Here is a 27,298-nt window from a genome sequence, read left to right on the forward strand (position 1 = left end):
GAAGCCCCGGGTTGCGTGGGGACGCGCACTGACCCGCACTTGCTTCCGGGAAAACCGCGGTCCCCCGTCCCTCTCCACCCGGCGTGCGGACCCCAGTGCGCCCGGAGCGCGGTCGCTGTTGCCGGGGAGTGCGGCTTTTCACAGCCCACCCTACCCGCCCCCCCCACCCGGCTTATCTCGGGTTCGCCAAGAGTTGCGCAGTGGGTCGGCGGTAAGTGCGGGCGCGGTAGCCGCAGCCCCGCGCCGCGGAAAACGCGGAGTTCCTAGGACTGCGGAAAGCAGTGGGTGCGGAGAGGGCTGGAAACCCCGGGCGAGGCTTCCACGTGCCACCGCGCTGCCACTCTGGTGCGGCACGTAGTAGCCGAGGGCCGGGGGGCTTGGGTGGTGCGGTCCCCCTTCCGAGCGCCCCAGGATGGCGCGACCTTGGCTCGCGGCTGGAAATGGGATGAATGCTCGGTCGGGCGACGCCTCCTTTCCCGCTCTAGGTTCTGAGGACGTAGTGACCCCAAAAGTCACTGGAGCGCCCTGAATGCTGACGTCAGCTCCGCCTCTCCCCCCTAATCAGAGAAAGAACGTGAGGAGGCGGCCTTAACTCTTGTCCAGGTGTGGAGATTTGAGGAGTTCTCTCCTCAGAGGAGGAGGGATTAGCCCGCCTCGGGGACACCCCTTAGGTGGCGCCTCCCACCCAGCCAGAAGCCAGGTGTTTCAGCCATCTTTCCTGTGTTCCTTCCATCATCTGGTGTGCAATCCCCTGCAGTCTGGGTGGTTCCTTGGTTCAATGGGGTTTTATATCTTCCTTCTCTTTCTCCCCTGCTTTCTAGTCCAGAAGGAAGCCAGACTGGAAAATCCTGGAGCACTCCTTGCTTGACAGAAGGTAAAGATGCTCTGGAGGGAACTAGTCTGGGTTCAAAAACCAAGTGGCCATTCTGGCCCCACGGGTGTGGAATTTCACACTTTGACCTTTTTCTGACTGGCTGGTGGTGGTGGTGGGGGGTGACATGAGCCTGCGTTATTCTCCTAAATGCTGGAAACACTGCTTAGTAGCAGAAAAGGAGGTGGGGGGGGGCTTAACTTGTGACTAAAGCAGCCCACCCTTACCTGCTCAAAATCTTCCCCAACTGTCACATAAATTTCATCTCTTTAGCTTAACATTTTAATCCCTGTCACAATAATAATTTTCCAGGGCGTGGAAATCACCCCATTTGACAAGAACTGATTTGGGAAGGAAAGATGGAGAGGTGGGCAGGAGCAAGTAGACAGAAGGGAAGTCAGGGAGAGCCACCAGGGAGGATTCAGAACCAGGAAGCCACTGTTATTGCTGCCAATAAAGGCTTTGCCCGGGGCCTGTCCTGGTTGATGGGCAGTAGTTAGCAGTTCTAATAGGTGCTGTTGTCAGTTGCTTTGTATAAATATGCCCAATATTTCATTAATAAAATTGATGTGTTCTCTGAGTTTATTTTGCTGGAGTGCAGACTTCAGTGCCTGGGGATCCTAAATTAAAATGTACCACACTGCCTGCATTTTAAGAGCCTTTTGTTGTTGTCGTTATTACATATGTTAATAGTTCTGAGATCTGCGTGTTTCTTATAGACCACACCAAAGAAGAAGCTTACCAGACATTCTTTTTCCTTCTGAAAAGATATTAATAAATTGATCATATATCTTCCAATCAGTGGAGACTTAGAATTGAGTTTTTGTGATTGTTTTGCTTTGGGGTGCCTTCTGAAACCCCATCTTTGCCTCCACCTTGCTGCACACACAGTTATTTTAGCCAGTGGCTAAACGCTGCGTGCCAAGCAACTGCATCCATATGATGACCCTTGCCACTTGATTGTTACTGAATGCGCTGACCTCTGACTCCCTTCTCAAAAATAATGCAATACGATCTATGCTGAGCACAATATCAAAATTTAAAATAAAGATAAGCATTACTGAGTTTGCCTTCTGCTCAGGTCAACACCATTACTGATCCTGTCTTTATGAAAAATTCTGACTTTTTGGGGTATAAAATAAAGTTTGTATACATATAAGTTTCTATAGATTATATATATAACAAGTTTATATACATAATAACCTTATATGTGTATTTATACATGAAATATAAAGATTATATATAAGTTCATATATAAGTTTATAATGCGCTATATATATATAGCGAAGCTAGTGCACAGGGTCTGAGTAAAGTCTTAAGTCACCAAATATCTATGTGGTCCTCTACATTTTCCGGTGCCCTGGCAGTTAGGCTAAGAATGTGTAAACAATTCTGGCCAATGAAATGTGAGTAGATTTAGTGTGTATTATTTCTGAGTCAGGCCGCGAAGAGTCAGTATGTCTCCCTCACTTTTCTTTTCCTCTGCTGTCGTCATCTTAAAGACCACATGTTCCAGTAAGAAAGGGGTGGGCAACTTGCTTCGGACTTGATTGAAGTGGGTTAAGCCACTGAGATTTTGATAATTATTTGTTTCCACAGCATTGCCTTGCCTATAAAAAAAATATAATTGCATTGAAATATTACTTATCATGATGACTGAGTTTTTTGGCACCCCTTAAATTTTTACCCAGAGGCATCCGCCTCACCGTGGTGTGGCCCTGTCCTTCTGACTGATGGAAGGATGAGAAGTAGAGGCTGGCCAGGATTGTGGGGGGCCGTGGGAAGCACCTTGGAGGTTCCAAGAGTGTGATTTGAGTCCTACCCCAGCACTGCCACTGATCTGCTATGTAACTGTGAGCAAGTCACTTCCTTCCCCCTTCTGCGAGAGAATCTTCTGACGATTTCTAAGGCCTCTTTAATGGGGAGCTTGTATTTTGTCTTGATTATATATATTATACATCCTTGTTAATTGTATTGCTCTGGTAATCCCTTTTTTATTTAGCTTTTCAGAAGTGCCATTGCACAATGAATTGAAAATTAAAAACAAACAAGCAAACAAAAGACCTCTGGTCCTTCACCACAGATGGCTTAGGACAGTGCTTCTCAGAGAAAGGGGGCTTGTGGAAGATGTTTCCACTGAGGTATCACTAGTCCAGGCTGATAATAATGAGAAGTATGGGTATACAGCATCTACTACGTGCCAGTGCTGGGGCTGTTTTACAGGTTTTAGTACATCTACGGGAGGAGATGCTATTAACCCCATTTTATATCACACGTGTGTTTGTGTAATTGCTGGTCCACAATTTTTCCCATTAAAATCCCCTAGAACTCTCAGAGACATTTTACAGAGGAGGGAAACCGAGACCAGCTGTCAGAGCGTGCTCTGATATCCATTTCACTTCTGTCTATTGATTTTAATTTGCAGGGCCCTCTGGAAAGAAACTAAAAAGCATGGCCCCCCTCTGCTTTTAAAAGCTTTGTATGAGGCTAGCGGTACTATTTAGGAAACTCCTTCAGGGTGACCTTGGACAGGCATCAACATCTTAGCTGCGTAGGTCTGTATATTTAGGAAACCAGTCACTCAGTTCTGTGCAGAAAGCACCTCTCGGAAAAATGAAACAGGGCCTGGCCTGAGGACTCTTTGTGAATGCTTTGCTAACGTGTTGGATACCAGGGAGGCGGATGTTGTCACTTCATCACGAAAACCAGGGCTAAGGGTCACATTCAGATGTTTATTTTCCTTTAAACACGGGCACCGATTATGTAACCTTGTGAAAGCTTTTGCTGCCACCGAGGCCACTAATGTCAATGTGAGGGTAGAGGTGGAGACGCGCTCCCGACCAGTTGGGGAGGGCTGCTTTGGGGCAGCCTATCCCTTGACAACATTTGCCTGGGTCCCTTTTGATTTTACGGGGACCCACACAAGCCACCCCCTTTTTCTGTGTTTCAGATTGCTCTTCCTCCATAATGCCAGTTAACCATGGGTCGTCCTGCTCGTGCAATCCAACAAGTACTTTGGATTAAGATAAAGGTAAGCTCTGTGGCAATATTCTCCCAACGGACAGACTTACTGTTCACTTTTTTTCTCTAGAGAACAGCCTGGTGTCTTGACCGGCTCGGGGCCTAAACACACACTCAGCAGTTCTAAAGAATGACAGATTCAGCAGGCAGGATATGTGTGACCCACAGCACTGTGCAGTGGAGAGGCATCTGTTTGCTAAATAAAAGAATAGGTAATCCCAGCAATTATGTCCCCTTCCTTGACTAAGGGTAGTAGTCACGTAAACAGCATTAGCTGGGAATGAAGTCTTTGGTTCCACCAATGGCTGCTTTCATAACTGCTTTATAGAGTGCCCATGTAACTTTTGTTCTGGTGATCCAGCATTTCCTCCCATCCAGGGAGTGGGTTTGGGCTCCCTGGGCTGCAGAATTTGACTAAAGGTCTGTGTATGTTGGTTCTCGACTTCGTTCTGAGCTTTGAACGCACTATCAGCTTGGAATATGGCTCATGACTGATTTCTGACCTCTCACTCAACCTATCATTTTGGGGAATGATAAAATAATGCAAATTAATTACAGTAATTTCCCAAGCGAATAAAATTTCTTTGGCAGTTCTACTAGCCCCAAAGTTCATACGCTGCAGTACAAATACAAACATTAACTTGCATGAGAGGGTGCTTACCGGCACGACTCAACCATTTGCTCATGTAACTTGCAGCTGATATCCAGACCTGGCCACTAGAATGTCAGATACGGTTTTTCAAAAGACTGCAGAAAAAATCCATTTACAGTGCCTCAGGATTGGCCATGTTTGGAGAGCGGAGCTCCAGCGTGTCCTGGATTTTCAGGTGTTTTACAGACTAGAGCTCTTGACATCTACCCATCACCGCAGATGCAGTTTCCATCCTGACTCTCAGAAAGCTGTGTCCCTCCCAGAGGGCCCAGCCACACCTGGAGTTAAACCCGTGCACAAACTTGCCAGCGTCTATCCCTGTCCTTGACCCTTAGCACTTCATATCACAATCAATAAATGCCTATTTGGTACACGGACAGAGCCTTACAAGATGCTCAGTTCAAGGGCTCTGGTTGTACAAGGAGGCTGTCAAGGACACAGTGATTTTTGACAATCCTCCTTATGCCATGTGGGTCAAAAATGTATTTTGTAAGATGTTCCTAAATATAACTCTGAAGAGTTGCATGAGGTCTTGGGAGAGAATGGGGAGAGAGAAACTCCATGCCGCGCCATGGGCTTGCTAAAGGTCATTTTAAATCATTGCAACACACACTCCCAGTGCACCATTGTGCAAAAGGATTTACTTTGTTTTTGTTTTTGTTTTTTTCTATCCCTATTCATTGTAGCATTTTACCCTCTAGGTGAAAAAGTAAAGCATAATTACAAAGTTCATTGTTCTTTGACCAGCCTGAGAGAACACTTTCCTGTCATTGTAGCTTATTCACACATGATGCAAGGGGTTTCGAGAATCTTGTGGACATGGGTGCAGAGTTTCTTGGGACAACCGGAAGGACATTGCGTGTAGCCAGGCTTGTGTGGGGGGCTCAGTGCTAATACGGAGCACTCGCAGAGACCCCCGTGCTCACGCTGGTCAACACCGAGGCCAGCAGCCTGTCCAGTCTTGTGGCTAGGATGCGAGCACAGTGGCTTCAACCCGAGCTTCAACGAGAGTCTACATCTTGGTAGGATCGTTGGTTCTGAGTCTTTTCTTTAGCTTTGCAGCCTTAAGAAATTGACATAATTTGTTCGCCAAGAACGGAGATAGCTAGAGAATTGGGTCATTTTAACCACTCCCTTGTGAGAGACTGGTTTTTCAGCCTGTCTGAAGATCTGTTCTTTTGCGGGGGGGGAGGGGGGTGTTCTTGTGTGGTCTTTTCCCTCTGCCCTTAGAGCCAGTCTCTGTCCCGTCCTACTCTGGGTTTCCGGGAACTAATGTCCCAGGATCTTTAGCCAGCTGATCCCACTTCGTGTCTGGCCAGGTTTGGCCAGAGGGGGGCAGTTCGGGAGACTGGAGTATGGGAGCAGGAGGGAGGCCAGGGGTTCTTCTTGCCTTGTTTTGCCTTGGGGAGCATTTCTTTCCTCTGTGGCTCCAGCCCCACCCTCCCTCAGTGGCTGCCAGGCCACCCTGACTATGTCCCAGAGCCCAGTGGACATTTGAGTGGAAATCAGGGGGACGTGAGGGAGGGAACCAGGTGGGCAGCTGTGGGGGAAGATTCTAGGACAGGTCAGGAGGGCAGTGTGGCTGCGGGTGGCGGGAGGACAGGTGGGGCTTTGTGTGGGGATGATGTTGGGGAACATCAGCCAGAAGAATGGCATGATCTGGCTTCCGTTCTGAAGGATTGGCCTGGAGGCTCTGTGAAGGAGAGAGTAAAAGGAGCTGTGACCGTCACCCAAGCAAGAGACACCGAGGCTCAGACCACGAAGGGAGAGGCAGGGCGGTGAGGAGTAGTTACTTCCGGGTGTATTCTGAAGACAGAATCCCCAGAATTTGCTGATAGATTGGGCACAGGGTCTGAGAGAAGGAAATGGGTGACATACGGCTCTGAGGGTCTTGGCCCGAGCAGCTAGAATGATCCTATTTCCTAGAAGGGGAGGCTCAGGGTGAGGCAGGGGAAGCAGGGAGTCTGCTTTGGGCTGTAGTAAGTCTGAGGTGCCTGTAGGGACCTAAGCGAAGATACCTGAGCAACAGGGAGAAGTCTGGCTGGAGACATCGGCCCACCTGGCATTTCAGTCCAGAAGTGGGAAGAGATGGATGGATGGAGTGGGGGACAGTCCATCGGGTGACAGGAGGCTCGTCACGTGACTGGAGGGAGGGGTGCCCAGAGACACGGGCAGGGAGCTGGGGGATTCTGGTTTCCCCAGGAATATGGAGCAGTGGACCCCGTGATGGCAGAGAAGGTGCAGGGGTTGGAGGAGAGAGAGACGGGAAAGCAGAGCAGGGAGGCGCCGCGTGGGGACCTTTCCACGCACGAGTGGAAGGGCGCGGTGTGCATCTGCTAACTGAGCAGCATGTCCTGCAGGGTGTGCCTAGCAGTTTGCAGCGAGCTGCCCTGTTCCCGGAACTGGCCACGACGTAGTATTCCACTGTAGAAACACCGCATAACTTACTTGATCGTGATTTGTTATTTATTACATGTGTTTACTTAAGCGGTCCCCTCCTGATGAGAATTGAGCTTGCTCCCAGTGCTGGAATGCTGCCACACAGTGCGGTGTTGTGAGGGACACGCACTCCGATGCAGGTGTTGCTCCGTCCACCTCGAGAGGCAGGCCGTCTGTCCTTCGTAGGTGGACGGCGTGCACTCCCGCCGACAGGGCGCGCGCAGGCCTGTCTCGTGAGGCCCAGCAGCCAAGTCGCTTTTCTAACTTTTTGATATTTGCTGAAAATAGTGTCTCGTACTTGGACTGTGTAGTTTTCTTGTTCTGAATGAGGAACAGCTTTTGTGCATTCGTATTTGCTTCCCGTGAGTTATCTGTCTGTGCTTTCGGCCCTTTCTCCTGCTGGAGCTAGCTCTTTCTCTCACCTGCTTGCAGGGGCTCTTTATACCTTCACAGAATTAGCCCCGTCAGTGCCGTGGATCGCAAGCATTTCTTCCCGGTCTCTTTGTCTTCTGACTTTGTTTATCTTGCCTTTTTTTTTGCATGCAGGATTTTCCCCTTTTTGTGTGGTTTGTGTTATTGATTTATTTCCATGGCTCCTGAGGTTTTCTGTCACATACAGAGGAGTGTGGTGGGAGGGGACAGGCTCTGGACTCACACTTGCCTCTGCCACTCCCCGGTGGTGTATCTGCAAGCACGTTGCACAACCACTTGGTAAACACAGGATGAGAGTGTCTGGGAGTGCGTAAGCACCTGCACGTGGGACGTGCCCCTTTCTCTTCCTCAACGTCAGTCCTGAAAGCAGAGCACACAGCAATGACATGTTTGCTGTTTGCTTTCCGGAATTCTTCTGGAAAATCACAGCACCCATAACTTCCTGGGCATGTGCCCTGTGGCCCCCTGAAGTCCACCTGGCCTGTGCTCAGAGGTGATATATTCACCCCAGAGGAGAGCTCACGTCCTAGAAGCCTGTTCCGAAGTTGCCGTCGGTTCCAGGGCAGCCGAGAGCCTGGCTCCTCAGAGAAGGGGTAGCGTTTCTCACAGTGCGGCCCTCAGGCACTGGGCTCCTTCCCCACGCTCTGATTGGGCAGTTTGGGGTAGGCCGTGTGCACCTGCTGGTTTGAAGTTTGAGACCTGCTGGTCTGACCCTTCCACCGATCCTTCTCCTGGAAAGTACTTTGGGAACCAGGGACACAACAGCTGCACAATTTGCTCTGTCTTTCCAGCCAAGAGAGTTGCAGGCACGGTGCCTGCCTGTCACCCACCAGAAGGTGTGTGGCTGTGGAGGGTGCCCTCGAGAAGAGCCCGTCCCCCAGGATCACCAGGCGGGAGAGCACAGCTGCTTCCCACGGAGCTGAACTGAGCCGCCCTCCCAGCTGTGTGCGCTGAAAGCCTGTCTAAGTCCCGATGGGGGGACAGGTGGGGAAGGGGATGCCAGCATGCGTCCCCTTTCCATTTCACGTGCACGACCTCTGCACCAAGGCTTCCCTGAAGAGAGATTATGTTGTATGAGATGTAAATGTGAGTTTAGGGTTTTTGACTTTATAAGTCTTTCTAGAGACTTTTACATTATTGAACAAAAGAGGAATGAGTCAAAGGCCTGGAAATGAGATACCACTTAAGGCCCAAGTGGAAAGAGGGAATTTTATGAAGGCAGAAAAGGGATCACATGGGATTTTAGAAAGTATGGTGGGCTTTGCACTGGGACTCCAGAGGGAGAAGGGCAATAGAGTTATTTGGGGGTGGTGTTTCAAGGAGGGCATGAGACCCTGCAGAGAAATCTGTTTCTACCTAGAACTGTTCCAACCAGAGCTGTGTCTGAAACCCCGACAGACAGGACTCGATTCTATTAGGGCAGGGGCTGAGTGTGGCTAGCCAACATGGGGATGTGATAGTATGAAACATAAAAAAGACATATGTTAAGATCTCCAGAGAGAAATTCCTGTTTGGTTTTAAAACCAACCACAGTGGTCTTTCTCCTAAACTCTTGGTTCGTTTGTTCCTCGTGGGCCCTGGAACGGACCCTCATGTCTTTCTCACGGGTGGGCAGAGCACAGAGCATCAACGCTGAAAGCTGGAACCCACCCACATAGGTGGTGTCCATTCATTGCTTTATCCTCCTCTTTGGGGGATCTTGCCTCCCCTGCTGGAAGGGGCTGCCCCTCCGCCTCAGGGTTCTGGTCCCTGCCCACCGGCTCAGCCAATCACAACCACCCTCACTCGGGGAGCCAAACAGAGCCCTTCCCTGGGATTCTAACTGGAGCTGACCAAGCCCCCTTCCTCCCCACCCCAAGGCTGCAAGGCTTCCATCTGGAGCTGCCCCCCTCAAAGGACAGTAGCCTTGGCCCCTGAAGAGTAGGGCTCTCAGAAAGAGTAGGGAAGGGGGGACATGGAAGCCTTGGCCCCTGTCACCCCAACACCATTTCCTCCTCTCCCTCTCCCTGTGAGCCAACAACATTCCATCTTTTCTTAAGATAGGGTTGGATTTCTGCCTCTTGCAAGACAAGAGTCTTAACTAACAAGCATCTCACTTTTAATTAACTTAATTTTGTTATTCTTTCTAGAACAGGGTGGGGAGGAAAAGAAGGGACACAGGAAGGGAGGAGAGAAGCAAAGAAGGAAGGGAAGGCTGTATGTGCAGAGTTTGTAGCCCACAGGAGTGCCTGTTATCCGGCTGTTATAGCCTGACCCCTCTGCCCCTCGGCAACCTTGGCCACGGTCTTCACTGTGGTCAGGTAGCCTGGCCCTCGTGGCCAGCAGCCTCCCGAAGGCCCTGCAGGATCGGGCTGTTGATTCCCAAGCCCGTTCTGGATATCAGTGGGAACGGAAGCCTCCGAGGCCATGAGACCTGCCGTCCATGTGGGTGGGCAGCTTCCCAACTCCACACAGTGTTTGCGGGATGCTAGGGCCATTTTCAGAGGCTCAGCTCTAGCAGAGGCATTGGATAATCTTGCAGGTATGGTATCTCTGATGGGATCGGAGTGCATAAATCTTCTCCCATAGGAAAAGAACTTTGCCCTTTGTGCTTGAAGAAAGCCTGCTTAAGCTTACTAATGACTAGGATTATCAAGGTCCACTGGTAATTTTTCAAGTTACCTGAGCAAGAAAAAAAAAAAAACAGTGATCACAGAAGCTAAGACCCAGCATCATCAAGCGCACGTTGGTCATTTGCTTCGACAGACAGAATTCAGTCCTTTTTATTTCTGGCTAAACTCCCGTGGCTCTGTAACCAGATACCTCCGGGCTGGGAGGAGAGGCTGCTCCAGGACGGAAGGGTTGTTGGGTTGATGTAAATGGTCAGATTTCTGGTTCAGAGAATTACCAAGACCTGATGAAAAAGAGCCCATTTTCCTTTTGGTTTACTCTTACCACATCCTCATTTTTTTTTTTTTTAATCCTTATACCTCTTTGTGTTTTTACATCCAGATTCACCAAGTGGCTAATCTTAGGGCTACATGAGATCACAAAATGCCCTGCCTCCCTGTTCTACCACTGTTCTGCTTTCATTGAGAGCAAGCGAACAGGACACAAATAAGAGCATTGTAATAGTCCACTGGGAAGATCTGCATTTGCTTGAATGATTTTCCTATTGCTCAAAATATTTTGGAAATCCTTTTAAACCTTTTGTAAATTTAGGGCAGTTTGTGAGGTGCAAAAAAAGCAAAAATACCAATGTCAGTAGACTTCCAGTGGAATACTTGTGCAAACATCTAGCCAAATCGTCAGCGTAGATGAGGCACGTAAAGGATCCAGTAGTGAAATTCCCACATCACAGTGTCTGTCCACATCCCACTAGCCAGTGAATGTTGCTCCAACTGACCCTTATTAATGAAAACTTGGATCTGTTTCAGGCTGAATTGCTAGGATCCCAGGGATTACTCAGTTCATCTCTCTCTCCCTTATTAGACAAAGAAACAGTAACTTCAGAGGCTCCCATTTGCCAGCATATCTGTGTCAGTTGGGATCCTCGGGGAGGTGGATGCCAAGACAGAATTAGACACGTACGAGATTGAATGGGGGCACTGTGTGCAGGGTGCAGGGGAGAACGAGCAGGGGTAGTCGGGGAGAGCCTCAGACCATGGCCCAGGTCTGAGGGACAGCGGAAAGGGCTGGGTAGGAAAAGCCTCAGATCAGCACAGTTCTGAGCACTGTTCACAGCCAGACCAAGGAGGGGGCGGTCAACACACACGAGTGGTCAAAGACATACTGTGGACCCCATGTGTTATGTTGTTGCCTGGGGACAGCCCGAGGAAGGCACGGCCTCTGAGGCTAAGCGGGAGGCTCTGGGGCTTCGGTCAAGGGTGCCTCCGTGGCAGGGCCTTTGGAGGGACAGCTGGGTGTCATCTCCGTGGCCACCACATCCCCCGTTGCAACACATGGATGCACGGTTCTGTGCCTGTGTAGGGAGCAACTCCCCTGTGGTTTCTTAGGTCTCTCCTCTCACTCTTGGGGATACTTAGAAGGGGATGGATGGGATTAACTGTAAGCCACAATTGCTGCGGCTGGTCTGGGTGCCCCATGGGTGCCCATTCCCCCCCGCCCAGCCCCCACAGTATCTAGTCTAAATGGCCTGCCTGGGCGTGTGACCCAGACCTTGGCCTGAGGGTTCGGAGTCCTTTAGAACCACACCGTCCTTGGGCCGGGGCTGCGGGGCCCACAGTCATGCTGAGCCCGCACGAGGGAGGAGCCGCACAGGTCCCTGGCTTCCACGTGTCTTCCTCCCCCAGCGCATTGTACGAAAGCATGCTAACTCCTACTGCTGATCAAGGTCAACTTACCCCACCAGGAGAGTGCCTTCCTTCCTTGCCCACCGGGCCCTGGCCGTGCGGGGCCAGAAGTGTCCGGATGACAGCTGTAGCCTGTAGTTCAGTAGGACCCTGGCTGTGTCCCCTGGCAAGAGAGTGTCCCCTTTTGGGACCCAGACTTTTAGCTCTACAGAGCCCAGAGTTGCAGGGGCAGGAAGCAAAGAGTCTCCCAGCAGGTCACTGGGGCGACTCCATAGTCCACGTGTCCACGTGTTCTTCCCACGGGAGACACAGCGCCATGGAGAGGTCTCCGATTGAAAGCACACGATGCACCTGCAAGGTGTTCCTTCCCAACCCTGCACAGCATCCCCTCCGAGCTTCAGGGACTCCTTCAATCCCCTATCCCGGCTCTCTGTGAGCCTGGCTGCCTCTGGATGGTGTGATAGACCAGTGCATCTTACAGTCATGGCCCCACCCCTGCACCTTCTTAGCTGTAAAGTGATCTGTTGGATGCTCTGTTGTGTGGAGTCCATGCTTGGCCACTGTCCCATAAAACCCCCAGACAGTGGTGCTAGCTGAGGCTCTGTGGGCAGGAAAGACATAATCCACACCTGGAATAGGTATTTATCCTTGTAAGATGAACTGCTGGCCCTTCCGAGATGTAAGGGGCTTAATGTGGCCACCTTGCTACCAGGCAGATGGTCTCCTCAAGGAATAGCACCGCCTGGGGTCAGCAGTAGTCTCAGTGGCTGAGTGGCTGGAAATCCTGAGGGGGCAGTTGCTAGATAAATGGGAGTCCGTGCTGTCAAGCCCACGCGTAGCCTCCTTCTCTGCCACTCTGGTTGCTCCATTCATGTACCCACCTCGCCAGTCCCGGGGTGGCTGGTGACAAAGGCTAGCTGCCATCGACCAGTGAGGCAGTTTGCACACTTGGCTCTCTGGGGACCAAGAGCCTCCCGCTTAGCCTCAGAGGCCGTGCCTTCCTCCGGCTGTCCCCAGAGTCTTGCATGGCAGGTGCTCTCTGGTGGGCACCAACATGGGATTCAAACATCTTTACACCTTGTGCCCGCTCCCATATGTCCATCCACCTGCCTCTCCCCAGACCTTTCTGTCCCTGACCCTCCAGCCTTTTTCCTTCCAGACCCCTAACCAGCTAGCTGGGCCACTGGCCACAGCCCAGGCACCTTGGTCTGGAAAGAGATTTCCACACATGTGGGTGAGCACATGCCCACTGGGAAGAGCTGTTGCCTGGGTCATTCAGGGCTGCCCCGGAACATGACTGGAACGCAGCTGCCGAACACTTTCAGATTCCTCCCCCAAGATGGCCATCTGTCAGTCAAGCTGGGGTTTTTTTATTTGCTCCTTACAGTAGTCATATAGGACGCCCCACTCCCCACATGGCCATAGGAGCGGGCTGGTAGGGGGGTGCCGGTGAAACCGTTGTGAGTGATGCGGCAGTCTGAGATGCCGGCTCGTGCAGCTTCCTCATGCCCTGTGATTTTGCTCAGCCTCCATCCTCTTGCAACGGACTGCTGCTTGTCTGTTCAGCCTTGTGACTCGGTGGGTCCCATAGGCCCTAGATCCCCCGGGGGCCCTTCCAGGTGCATGCACAGTTGGTGTTCCAAGGTCAAGTGTTCCCTCTACCAGGAGCCTGTTTCTTGAAAGGAGCATGGTTCCCTGCTGTAGCTGGCATGGCTGTGCTCCAGACCATTGCTCCTGCATTGGGATTCTCCCCTGGCTGGTCATGACCTCCATGCTGCATTTACTCCCGCTGTTGACACCACCAGCACTGTCGTGGACTCATCAACCCCCTCCCAGACCACTAGCCCCACCTGCCCTAGCTCTCCCCAGCCCCATTCCCCAGTTCTACCTGGCAGTGTCTCCCCCAGGAGGTGGGCAGGCTGGCCTCTGTGGCCCATGAGCATGCTATGGGGGTTGAATTGTATCCCCCAGAGACACATGTTGAAGCCATATGCCTGGCACCTGTGAATGTGACCTTATCTGGAAATTGGGTCATTGCCGATGTCTTCTGGTTAACTAAGGGGAGGTCATCACGGTGGCCCCTAACCTAGATGACGGGGTCCTTATGAGAAGAGAGGAGACACAGACACACAGCGAGGGGAACGCCTTGTGAAGACGCACGCGCACGGAGGCCACACAGAAGCCACGTGAGGGTGGAGACTGGCCGGAGTGATGCAGCACCAGGATCTGAGAGCCAGGCACCGAGCACCTCCTCCCTGAGAGCCTCGTGGGCTCTGCTGATGGCCCGGGTGACCCGTGATTTCGGACTTCTAGCCTCCAGAACTGCAAGGGACTGAGTTATGTTACGAGCCACCCAGTCTGTGACACTTGTGACAGCAGCCGTGGAAACTGATACACACACCTTTCTCGGCTGCCCCCCTGCACTTTGTCCTGCGTCCTCTCCTGCCTGGAGCCCCCCTCCCCCTCTCCTCCACGTACCCACCACTCCCTTTGTCCCTGTCGGGGCACCCAAATTTCCCTTGGAGCACCCGGGCTCTCGCTCACCCCCTACCCTGCTGCGTTCTTACATCTACGGGCGGCGCTGTACCCCTTAGCACTTAATTTTAAACTGCCCCCTTGATTTATGGATATTTCCCACTTGGCTCCGTGAAAGGATTTTAGGCAGCTGCTGCTTCCCATTGCTGGCTAAAAGGCTATTTCTGCTGTATTTTTCAAGACTGCCCCGATTGGTTTTGGAACCAAGTAGGGTCTGACCTCAGCCCTCAGGGTGGAGAGCACACGGCACGTCTCCACATGGGGTTAGGGCCTGCCTGAGAGGGGACCGGATCACAGGGGCGCGGGCCTCCGAAAAACCCAGCTATCGGGGGCCCAGCCATGCCCAACATCTGACTCGATGCTCTGTTATGGTCAGTCTTCAAGGCTCTGACTCTGTGATTTAACCAGCCCGAGTGGCACGGGGACCACACCAGAGGCTATGAGAGACGCAGTCTGTGGGGGATTTGGGCCGAGCCCCATATTTGAACCCACCCGAGCCTCTAACTCCGAAGGTCCTTTAATAGCTCTCAGGAGAAAAAAAAACAAAACGCAGATCTTACCATGTGAGTTAATGCACAGGAAGGGGACGGGAGGACCCATTCCAAATGTAAATCAAGGACAATTTACATTTAGCAACAGCCACATTTAGCACCCATAGGCTTCAATTTTAATTAAGGCAGAGTGTCTCATCTCCAATCAAGGCCAGAGAATTAGCGCATTCTCGTGACACATCATGTCATCTGGCAGAGTGGCTTTGCGGGGAGCCCCTGGTGTGACAGCCGGCTGGGGACCAGCTGTGCTCTTGGTGGCCCGGTGCCTGCGCCCTGCCTCCCGGAGGACTCCTTCTGACCTGCAGTGTGTGAGCTGAGTGTAGCAACAACCCCATCACGGGACCCTCCGAGGCCCCCGCTCTGTCTCCCCTTTTGGTGAGGAAAGATTTGTCACCCGCTCCCACCCCAGCACCGACAGCCGTGCGTGCCTCAGCTTCCTCATCTGCACAGTGGGCGTCTGCCTCTCCTGGCCCTTTGCTCTGAGGCTTGAAGGAGGAGGTGTGTGGGCCAGCAGTTTGCAGGACGTGAAGCCCTCTCTAAATTGCTCATCATCCCCGTATGTCCCGTGTGTCAGAGAAGCCTGTGAAACTGTCATCCTTTGCTTTGTCGTGCCTGCTGGGAGGGGCGTTTCAGAGACCCCGGGCAGGAGTGACGTCCAGCTGGAGCAGAGGCAGCTGACCACGTGGGACCAGGACGTGGGCCTCGGCCCTAGGATGTCTGGGCCCCGCACGATCCTTCTGGTTACAGAATCCGCAGTGACGTCACAGCCCCCATCGAATGGTGCCAGGCTGGCCCCTCCCCGTCCGGTGCTGTGGCCTCCTCACACAGGGACGGGGTCTTCGGGCTCCTCACGAAGGACAGCCCTCCACTTCAGGCAATCCTGGAGGTTTACAGACAGGACCCCCAGAACCCAGCCTTCCTGCCTTACAGTATTAGGATGGCTGGGTGCCTCTTTCCTCTGAGGCTGCTCTTAACTAGCCCAGGGACAGAAACGTCCCACCCTTTTCACCATCAGTGGGCTTTGGGGGGGGTGTGAAACCAGTGCCCACCTCCCACCCAGCCCAGAGGAAGTTGGGTCATAAAGAGCATTTTCCAAAACACGTAGGAAAAAAATCACAGTTCATCACAAATTCACAAATACACACCTGCAAATTTAGCAGTGCTGTCTTCAGAAAGGCAGGTACCCTTCCTCAACCTCAGGAAGTCCAGAGATCAGGACGCTCGGCTCTCTGCGGTGCCGGGGTCTCTGGTGCTACCCCCCAGCTTGCTGTCCAGTCCTGTTTCTGATCCTTGTTTTAGTGGCTCTATTATATTGTGCCTTTTACTGTACATGATCTCAGATGGTTTTCTCCTAAGTAGGAGAGGTACAGATCACCCGTCTTATTTATAACTGCAGCGAAGATCAGAATCAGAGTGTATAAACTGGGGAGGAATGTGGAGGAAAAGATGCTGGGCAAACAGGCTGCTGTTGGCACCTCGTTTTTGCCTCCTCCTTGGTTTCGATGACCCTGTAGCTTTGGCCAGACAAGCGCTCAGGAAGTAGCTAATGATTCGGCCAAAGGCATTTATCGACCAGGTCATTTCCACGCGGCCAGCACGGACCGTGCTCCCTGGAGGACATACAGGAGAAAGTGCAGGCCCCACACCCACCAAGAGGAGAGGAGAGGGGCCCTCGTGGAGGAATGCAGCCAGTCCCTGACCAGTGGGAATTGTCACAGGAGCTAACATTTATTACGTGCCTGTGTGGGACAGCTCTGTGCTGGGTGCTCTCGGCCCACCTGTGACCTCTCACACGTCCTTCGGTGGAGGGTCCTGTCACTGTTTCACAGATGAAGACATAGAGACGCCGGACACTAACTGTGGTCGAGATGGTGCCGGAGCAAGGGCCAGAGAGCTTCAACCAGGACTGGACAGCCTGGATTTCCAGCAGGTGTGCGGGGCCCTGAGGCAGACACCCAGAGCCACGGAGCAGCAGGGAGGGGGTGGCCGGGCCTCGTGGTCGCACCCTGAGGGACCGGCTACAAGCCACAGGGACCCCTGCACTGCCCGGGGCCGCAGCACACCTCCGAGGTACCTTCCTTCTCCCGCTCCCCTCCACAGCCCTTTCAGACTCTCCCCTCCCCTCACTCCAGCCAGTAATCTTTCCTCCTACTTCTCCGGCAAAGGGACAGTCAGAAGGGGACTTCTGCCAGGCTCCCTCCCCCATGGACCCCCTACCAGCAGCGACTCCCACAGACGCCTCTTGACTCTCTCTTTGCTAGAAACCGCCGTTCTGCTCTCCTCGAGCCATTATTCCCTCTCTTTCCTGCTCCATCAATGTTTCTCTCGCCCTTGCAGTGGTTCTTCCTCTTGGCTACACATTGGAGGCACCCAGTGAGCTTGAAAACAAAATGAATGGGGGCCTTGTTCCTACAGACTTTGACTGGAATAGCCTGGAGTTCTCCCCAGGCGTCCGGAGTCATGAAGCTGATTGTGCCAAGCATCCGCAGCCGAGAGCCAGCTTTCCTAGGGCGCCCACCAGCCAGCTCTCTCCCACCCACGCCCCTCCAGCTGCTTACACCCCCCACCACGTCAGTCCTCAGTCCTCATCTTACTCACTTTCCAGCAGCACTGAGCAGTCGGTCTCTCCCTCTTTCTTGAAGCACTTCCTTCCCTGGCTCCCTGACCTCTCGCTGGGGCTCTCTGTCTACCTCGCTGGCCATTGCTGGTTCCTCCTGATCGACTCTTGGTGGCCCTGCTGGGACCTGTTCTCTTCCCCGGGTACACTCACCCCTTGCTGTGATCACTCAGCCTGCGGGCTTTATAAGTCATCCATTCACTAAGATTGGATCTCTGGTCTGACCTCTTTCTTAACGCTAGACTTGTATATCCAGATGCCCACTTGAGCTCTCCACGTGGGGATCTCTCTGACATCTCAAACCAGACATACCCCAAACCGGGATCCTGCCCTTCTACCCACCACACCACAGCCTTACCAGCCTTCCTGTTACTCAGGCCAAAAACTGAGTTGTCTTGGATTGCTTGCCTCCTTAATGCCTACTTCCAATCCCATCAGCAAATCCAGGGGGTCCTGCATCGAAGTGTATCCAGAACCTTTGCTTCTTTTTTTTTTTTTTTGACATTTTCTATTTTATTTTATTTTATTTTATTTATTTATTTATTAGTATTCAATATTCTTTTTTTTTATTTTTTTTATTGTTATGTTAATCCCCATACATTACATCATTAGTTTGAGATATAGTGTTCCATGATTCATTGTTTGTGCATAACACCCAGTGCTCCATGCAGAACGTGCCCTCCTCAATACCCATCACCAGGCTAACCCATCCTCCCACCCCCCTCCCCTCTAGAACCCTCAGTTTGTTTTTCAGAGTCCATCGTCTCTCATGCAGAACCTTTGCTTCTGACCCATCTTCCATGCCAGTCTGGTCTAGACTGGATCGTCTGTCACCTGGTAACTGGTTTCTACTTCCACCCCCCTCCCCTGGTACATTCTCAAAACAATAGTTAGAGTGATCCTCTACCAAAATCCCTCCAAAGGCTCTACCTTTCACTCTTGTCAAAGCCCATGTCCCCACGATGACCTACAAGGCCTTCATGATGGGCTCTCCATTCGTCCCCTCCTCGCCCCTTCTCCAGCTGGCTAGCTGTTCTCCAAGCTCTTGCTCCAACATGCCAGACTCCCTCCTACCTCAGGCTCTTTTGCACGGGCTACTCCCTCTGCCTGGAAATGTGCTTTTCCTAGGTATCTGGATGATCTACTTTCTCCTTTCCTCCAGCTCCCCACTCAAATTCCACTTCTCAGTGAGTCCTTCCCAGACTGGCCTTTTAAAAATTGAAATAGGGGGCCTGGGTGGCTCAGTCGTTAAGCGTCTGCCTTCGGCTCAGGTAATGATCCCAGGGTCCTGGGATTGAGCCCCGCATCGGGCTCCCTGCTCAGTGGAAAGCCTGCTTCTCCCTCTCCCACTCCCCCTGCTTGTGTTCCCTCTCTCGCTATCTCTCTCGCTTTCAAATAAATAAATAAAATCTTTAAAAAAAAAATAAAAATAAAAATTGAAATAGTCTTTCCTGGCATCTCCCTTCTTTGCTCATTTATCATCTCTTTGGCACATGTCACCTCCTAATACCTAATATCTCCCAATGCTTAATTTACTTATATGTTGTGTTTATTGTCCACTCCCACAGGAGGTTTTAAGTCCCATGAGGTCAGAGATGTTTGTTTTGTTCAGTGCTCCATAATCTACTACGGTGCCTGGTGCTTAGGAGACAGTCAATAGTGTTTGTTGAATGAACGAATGTGATGCAGACCAGGAGCTGTGGGGGATGGTGAAGGGAGGAAGAAGGCCTCGTTCGGTTCCACAGGGATTATCACTAATATTTGGTGCTGGGAGTGCTTCCTGAAGAAGATTGGAGCTGAACCTTGAAGGGAGGATAGTCTTTAACGATAGTAATAACAGTTGGGATAAGCAACGGGACTCATGAAGTCCTAGGAACGATTTTGTCAGAACTCTGCTCTCAGAGGAAGGACAGCCCTGGAAAAGCCGAACAGGAGGTAGGGTGAGGAGGTGGGATGCGAAAGCAAGCCCGGGGGCAGGGACACAGTCTCCTGGAACGTGTGGGTGCTGCAGCGAGCTGCCAGGCCCCCCATCCTTGGCCCCCACTGCGAGCTGCCAGGCCCTCCTCCCCCGCCCCGTCCTCGGTCCCCAGCAAGACGACACAGTGCTTCACAGGGAGGGTTAGGAATCCCGTCTGTGTTTTCCTGGGGATGTACCTGTCTTGAAGGAAATTCTTTGTGGAGACAGAAACAAAAGACGTGCAGATCCGTGGTCAGTGATTGGGCATTGATCCCCGTTTCCAGTCACACTTATGTGTTGCCATGACGACTGCACAGTCAGGACCAAGCCAGAGTCTCACTCGGCGTATCAGATGCAGACACGCTGTGTGCACTTTTCCACCTCAGCCTGAAATGTGGAAGCCACAGGTTTTCATGCCAGAAACCCAAGGAGAAGGCCACGGCTCCCCCTTCAGGAAAGGGAGGGCATGGGGGCGTATTCACCCCCCTGCTCGAAAATCTCTGAAAACAGCTTTGACTGCGCCCCTCCGTGGCTCCCTCCTCTTGTCTACTGTCTTCACTCCCTCACGTCTGCACCACTTGCTTTGGCCAAATTCACTTTCTCATAATTTTCTAGATGCACCAGGGAGGAGAACAGTGTATAAGCAAGGAGACAGAGGAATGAAACAGCATGGAATGTTCTGGAAGCACTTGGGGCTGCGAGGGGCAGGTGGGGAGGAAGGACTTTGGCATCCACAGACACTACGCTAACCCCGGCTCTGCCACGCACGGGTAATGGGCAAGTTCCCTCATTGTCTAAACGTGCTCTCCTCACCTCAGTAGGACTGCCTTGCACATCAGCGCTGAGCTGAGTGAGGCTGGCTGTGTCCACGCCTCTAGCATGGCAGCTCCAAACACAGCAGAGGTGGGCAGATGGGGAGGGCATCCTCATGCTGCACACTGAAGACTTGGAGTTGGCTGGTGGGGGCAAGGAGTCAGGGAGAGATTTAAAACTGAGGAAGGGTTGGTGCTGCTATTAATCCCATTTTATAGACGACAAAACTAAGGTACAGAGAGGTTAAGTAATTCGCTCAAGACTGCACACTTAGTAGGTGGCCGAGCTGGATTCACACCCAAGCTCTTAACCACCATAGTGGTTATTCTTCCTCCAACTAAATAGGAAAAGGAAAGGTCTTTGAGGCTAAGGCCATGTTAGGGACTGTGGAAGAATTGACTGAGATCCACAGAAAAGCTGGACTTGGCTTTGCCCCCAACATAGTGGTTAAGCTGCTGAGAAAGGAAGAATTTAGGTGAGGTGATCGGCATACCCATCAACACATTTTCTTTAGCAAGGATGGACCATCGGCCCTCTCCGGAGCCCGTGGCACCACCCCTTACTCCTAGTGCATTGCGGAAAGGCCTGTCTGAAGTCCTCCATGCTCGGGGCCAACCGTACGGCCTTGTGGAGCTTGTCGTAGGAAGGACAGGTTCCCAGCAGCTGTTTCCAGCCCTCCAGGCCGATCTGGGAAGGAGAGGTCCTGGTGCTAGGACTCAAGACTGCTCACACATACACACACACACACACCCAGCAGAGAAGTGTGCACGAGAAAGCCCAATGCCTACATCGGACTCAGGCTGGAAGACGAGAGTGTCGTCTGCAGCCACGGAGGACTATGATGGCCATCTCTTAGTCAGGGGCCACTGCACGTATCTCAGCCAGAAAGAATTTAATATGGAGCATCAAACCCGGGGGCAGGGACACAGTCTCCTGGAACGTGTGGGTGCTGCAGCGAGCTGCCAGGCCCCCCATCCTTGGCCCCCACTGCGAGCTGCCAGGCCCTCCTCCCCCGCCCCGTCCTCGGTCCCCAGCAAGACGACACAGTGCTTCACCAGGCCCCCCATCCTTGGCCCCCACTGGCCCCGCCATCCCCCCAGCATGGTCCCTGCCTGGCTGCGGGCTGGCAAGCCCACGGAGCCGGCCCTGCTGCTCCTGCCACCCTTTGGGCTGGGGCTCCAATAGGAGGAGAGGTGGTTGGAGGTGGTTCTACCAGAAGCCCCCAAACCAGGGTCATCTGACTGTCGCTTGGCCATCAAAGGAGGGGAGTGTAATTGGCCACCAAGGAGGTGTTGCAGCTTCTTCCAGGGACACCCCAGAAAGCAGAGAAATACTCTGGACCTCCTTCAGCTCTCCCCTTTTTTTTCTTCCAGTGCCTCCATTAGTGGGGCAGAGGGGGACTGGGGTTCACGGGGGCCTGGGACATGTCCCTACAATGAGGGCAGGGTGGACAGGGCAGGGAGGGCAGGGATAGATGGGAGAGCAAAAGGTGGTTGAGGGGGCATGCTGTTAATCTCACCTGGAACAGTCCTGGGTTATCTGGAATAATCTAATTCCAAATACACTATCCCATTGTCCTGGGAAACTACTGAAGCTTTCTGGACGTTTAAATATGGGTATGCACTGATATCGGATTTGTCTTCCTGACACTCAGCATTCCACATTCCACTTGCTCAGTGGTACCTGACCCCAAAGTCTGGCTACAGAGTCTTTATCTGAACAAAACCCAGCATTAAAAAAGAATTTTAAAAATTTCCCAAAATTAAAAAAAATCCATAGTAAAACAGTAATCAAATGTTATTTATTTAACATAATAGAAAATATCTAACAAAATCATTGGAACACCAGAGGTATTCTCATTCAATTCTGAATGGTCCAAGAATTATAAATATTGAAAAGGAGACAAGAATTTGATGATATAATCACCTACCTAGAAAACAAATTAAAATTGACTGGAAAACACTTAGAATGAATACGGTAATTCTGTAAAGTGACTGGCTGGAAAATAAATATTCAAAGCGTAATGCTTTTCTTATATAATAACAATAACCAGGGGTTCCCTGGGGGGCTCAGTCGGTTAAGCGTCTGCTCTCGGCTCAGGTCATGAGCCCAGCATCCTGGGATCGAGCCCCGCGTCGGGCTCCCTGCGCGGCGGGAAGCCCTCTTTCTCCCTGTCCTGCTCCCCCTGCTTGTGTACCCTCTCTAGCTGTCTGTCAAATAAATAAATAAAATCTTTAAAAAAATAATAATAACCAGCTGGAAAATTAGAGGGAAGAAAGATGTGGCTCACAGAAGTTAATGTGCAGCTCCTTTACAAGGGACACGACAGACCTTGGTGGGAGGCTGGAAGATGACCAGAGCAAAGGGGGGGGCATGTTCCTGGAAGGGGAGACCCGGAGCAGTGAAACCAGCCCTACTTCCTGGAATACCATGTCCATCGAACAGAATCAGATCCTATCACCACCATCCCAGCCACCACCACACACACACAGGACTTTAAAATTTGGAATGTGTACTTTTAAAATTTCTCCAGAAGAATAAATATAGGAGAAAATCTATTAATGGTTGGGGAGGGGTGGTTAGGAGAGAATTTCTTCAGCTGATTGTACGTATTACATAGTATAATCCTAAAAAGATATAGTCGTGGGACAACAGGAAGCATGCAGGTCAGTGAAACCCTAGTGATCGTGTCATACATGATGATCATGACGCTTCAAATCACGGATAATCATTTATATATTTTATATGATAATGCGGTCACTGTTAAACTGGCGGCTATCAGTGACTGCTTCCGCAGGGTAACACGGCTTCTCCAGTTCCTTCCAAAGCAGGTTATGGGATGGGGAAGGAAGGAGAGAACATGAAACCTCTGGGTCCCAGGAAGATGAAATAGACATCCTGGCAGGAACTCACACTTGTGTCTTCCGTTAAAAGTACTGGGTGTTATACGTAACTCATGAACCATTGAACACTACATCAAAAACTAATGATGTGTTATATGTTGGCTAATTGAATTTAAATTAAAAAAAAGAAAAGTAATCTCGGAGAGGTTCTCTTACATCCACCCGCGCTGTAAGAAGCAACCACCTCTCTCCCCTTCCTCTCGGCCATCCGCTGGGCAGCCGCAAAGCAGCAACCATGCGTGAGTGCCTCTGCATCCACGCTGGCCAGGCTGGGGTCCAGGCTGGCACTGGCTGCTGGAGCTCTGTTGCCTGGAACGCAGCCTCTAGCCCAATGGTCAGACGCCAAGTGACAAGACCACTGGGGGAGGAGATGACTCTGTCAACACCGTCCTCAGTGAGACCGGGGCTGACGGGCATGTGTCCGGGGCAGCATTTGTAGACCTCCAACCCACAGTTGTTGAAGTTCACACCAGCCCCCACCAACAGCTCCTCCACCCTGCACAGCTCATCACAGGCAAGGAAGATGCTGCCAATAACTGTGCCCGAGGGCACCACACCATCGGTAAGGAGATCATTGACCTTGTCTTGGATGGAATTTAGAAACTGGCTGACAAGTGCACAGGTCTTCAGGGCTTCTTGGTTTTCCTCAGCTTTGGAGGAGGAATGGGGTCTGGGTTCATCTCCTTGCTGATGGAACCTCTCTCTGGCCATTATGGCAACAAGTCCAAGCTGGAGTTCTCCATTTAGCCTCCACCCGGGTTTCCACAGCTGTAGCTGAGCCCTACAACTCCATCCTCATGACCCACACCACCCTAGAGTGCTCTGATTGTGCCTTCATGGTAGACAACGAGCCCATCTGTGACGTGTAGAAACCTCCATGCTGAACGCCCAGCCTACACTAGCCTGAACAGGTTGGTAGGTCAAATTGTGTCCTCCATCACTGCTTCCCTCAGGGTTGCCGGAGCCCAGAAGTCCAGACCAGCCTGGTGCCCTATCTCCGCATCCACTGCCCTCTGGCCCCATCTGCTGAGAAAGCCCCCCACCATCAGCCTCTGTAGCAGAGGTCGCCAACGCGTGCTCTGAGCCAGCGAACCGGAGGGTGAAAGGGGACCCTCGCCACGACAAACACACGGCTGTATCGTGGCGGACGTGGTTCCCAAAGATGTCCGTGCTGCCACTGCCACCATCAACACCAAGCATACCATCCAGTTTGTGGACTGGTGCCCCAGTGGCTTCAAAGTTGGCATGAATTACCTGCCTCTGACTAGGGTACCTGGTGGAGACCCGGCCAAAGTACAGTGAGCGGTGAGCCTGCTGAGCAACACCAGAGCCATCTCTGAGGCCCGGGCCTCGCTGTTCACTGGTATGTGGGCCGGGGCACCGAGGAGGAGAGTTTTCTGAGGCCTGTGAGGACATGGCTGCTCTTGAGAAGGATTTTGAGGAGGATGGTGTGGATTCTGTAGAAAGAGAGGAATTACTTCAGTTAAAAATGTCACAAAGCGGGGTGCCTGGGTGGCTCAGTCACTTAAGCGTCTGCCTTCGGCTCAGGTCATGGTCCTGGGGTCCTGGGGTCGAGCCCCACGTCAGGCTCCCTGCTCAGTGGGAAGCCCGTTTCTCCCTCTCCCTCTGCCCCTCCACCCTGCTTGTGTTCCCTCTCTCGCTGTGTCTCTCTCTGTCAAATAAATAAAATCTTAAAAAAAAAAAAATGTGACAAAGCTGCTGCCTTTACAGGGAACCTCATTCTGTTTTAAATATTGAAAAGTTGTGCTCTGATCCGTTCATTTGTAGGTAGCAGTGTATACTCTCATATGCAATTACTGACCTATGCTTTAAAACACGACTCTGTTACAGACCCAAGCTGTCCATTTCTCTGATGGGTTTGAATAAAGTATTCCCTGTCTTAAATGGAAAAAAAAAAAAAATCTGCTGAAAGGACCGCTGGGAAGTCATTATTGGCTCTTCGTGAACAGCAGACTGCCTCCTGGAAGGGTCCACATTTTTGCGAGCCTGAACCTGCAATGTGAAGCATCTGTGTTCGAGGACCCTGAACTCTTGGCGGGGAGGGTCTCTGCCCCCGTGCGCCCTGCCGCCCTCGTTCCTCGCTGTAGGATTGCAGAGACCATGGCACAGGGGCTCTCTCAGGACAAACACTACAGCAGGTAGCAGGATAAGTCCTTGCAAAGAGGCAACATTTTCAGAAAGAACTTAAAAAAATACATTTCCTGGAAATTGCCTCTGACATTTCAGATCTGCTCCAGGGAAAACCTCTATGGAAGCTTTAAGTAATGAACTGTCATCATTTGGATAATCGCCTTTCAACCATCAATGATTATCCCACCTCGCGGACTGAATCAATTATAAAACGTAGGGGCTCTTAACCTTGAAAAGCCCACAGGGATATGCGATACGGAGCCAAATACCAAACAAGCCACTTTAAAACAATTTTCAGTAGTTGCTCTCTAGAGAAAGTTGGGAGCAGGCAGCTTTGTTGTTTGGTTTGTTTTTTAAATAAGTCTGTCCAATTTTTGAGTCTTTAAACTATTTGAGTTTTTAACGGATTTGACTCTTGAAGCAGTATTTGTGTACAATTATGGTAAAAATAAAAACGAAATAGAAACCCCACAGGTGCCTCATTTCCCCACTTTGGCCTCCCATCTCCCAGTATTTGTTACCACGAGGTCACTGTCCCAACAGTCAGCAGTCCCTGGCTCTTCCCGCTGCCGCCAGAGTGCCTCCTGACCCCAGCGTCACGGTGACTGGAAGGTGAGGAAGAGCTCCAGGTCCCTCAGCCACGGATGGGAGCCTGGCTGCTGGCCAGTCCCCGTTCAGCTGATGGGCCCCGTGAGGGAACCACGTTTCATCATTAAAATGATGAGTAACAATGGGAGCAAGAACCAAACCTTTAAAGAATTCTAACACTGGAGTTGGGCCTTAGCCCTGTGGGCGGGTGAGGATGTTGTGTTGCTGTTTTTCAAAAGCTGAGCCTCCTCCAAGTTTGTCATGCAGGTTCATCATGCAGCAGCTACAGCTCCACTTCTCGACGCAGAGACCCTGCAAGGACCAGGCTCCTGGCGATCTCCATCTGCTGAGTTTCCATCTCAGATTCAGCCAGTAAGGGCCACGTGGTCATGAAGCCTCACATCAGGAAATCTGTGTCAAAACCTGAACTCTGCTGCGGAAAAACTCAAGGGCAACCTGTCGGAATTGGCCAGCTAATTCCCAGCAATATTTAGGAAGTCATCCAGCACTAGGTGAGGCCCAGGACTGATCACACAGACCAATCGCTTTACCCGCTCCTCCAGGTTCATACAGGGTGAACGTAGATTAATAAAAATCAGCACATCTGTATGGGTCAGGGTTCCCCAGGGGAGAGATGTATATTTTTTTATTTTAAGGAATTGGCTCATGTGGTGCTGGGGGCTGGCAATTCTGAAATCCAGGCCGGCTGACAGGTGGAACCTCGAGCAGAAGTTGGTGCCACCCCAGTATGTGTGTGGGGCCTGTAAATTTGTCTGTCCCAAGCACGTCTGCAGACCCACCCCATCAGTCTCTTTAGGTATGCTTCCGGCATTTGCTTTCAGCCCCGCATTCTGGCTGTGAGAGAGGCTCCTAGGACCTCTAACCTGGCCGGACTGCTGCTCCCATCCCCCACAAAGCCGTGGCAACTCTGCCCTCACCCCCAAATCTCTCCACCACGAACAGGCAGCACATTTCTGAGCAGAAGTGTAGCGTGAGGGCCTGTCTGGACACCAGTTGTCTCAGTGTGACTTCCTTCAAAAGCAGAGCTTGAGACAAAGAACTTGCAACCAAGTAAGTGATTTGGGAACTGATCTTGAGAAGCAGGACTGATTGAACAGGAAGGAGTCTCAGAAGAAGAAGAAAAAACGACGTGAGTGTGTGTTATGAGGGTCACTGCCAAGGATGCCTGGTTCTGCCGGAACCTCTGGAAAGCAAAGAGAACCTCCCAGAACCACTCGCCCGAAGGAGGGGAGGCCAGAGCTTGTGTCCCATGCTGCACTTTGTTGAGGGCTGCCCTGGGCCCCTGCGAGCTGAGCCTCTGTTGACAAGGGCCTGGGGGCCTAAAACGGGCAGGCCTGGATGGAAGGCCCTGTGCCCAGAGCGGAGTAGGTCACACAGGAGCCATTCTGAGCTCGTGGGGTCGGCCTTTGAGCTGCGCGGAGCTCCGGGTTGGGCTGGTGGGCTGCGAGCCGCCGA

General features: G+C 51.7%; 2 protein-coding genes and 1 pseudogene across 2 annotated transcripts in view; 2 read left to right on the forward strand and 1 right to left on the reverse strand.

Annotated features, from left to right (window-relative positions):
• PRKAG2 (protein kinase AMP-activated non-catalytic subunit gamma 2) overlaps positions 1-122 on the reverse strand; it is a 256,267-nt gene extending 256,145 nt beyond the window's left edge. Inside the window, exon 1 of the mRNA XM_078059764.1 lies at positions 34-122. The gene's annotated coding sequence lies outside the window, so the exon portion shown is untranslated. The remainder of the gene's footprint in view (positions 1-33) is intronic.
• A 98-nt stretch (positions 123-220) lies between these two features.
• Positions 221-27,298, forward strand: part of GALNTL5 (polypeptide N-acetylgalactosaminyltransferase like 5) — a 110,865-nt gene continuing 83,787 nt past the window's right edge. The window contains exons 1-3 of the mRNA XM_078059770.1: positions 221-603; positions 822-874; positions 3,822-3,902. The gene's annotated coding sequence lies outside the window, so the exon portion shown is untranslated. The remainder of the gene's footprint in view (positions 604-821; positions 875-3,821; positions 3,903-27,298) is intronic.
• LOC144379685 (tubulin alpha-1A chain-like) lies at positions 23,237-25,698 on the forward strand (annotated as a pseudogene).

This window comes from Halichoerus grypus, chromosome 12 (assembly GCF_964656455.1).
Source record: "Halichoerus grypus chromosome 12, mHalGry1.hap1.1, whole genome shotgun sequence".
NCBI classification, from domain to species: domain Eukaryota; kingdom Metazoa; phylum Chordata; class Mammalia; order Carnivora; family Phocidae; genus Halichoerus; species Halichoerus grypus.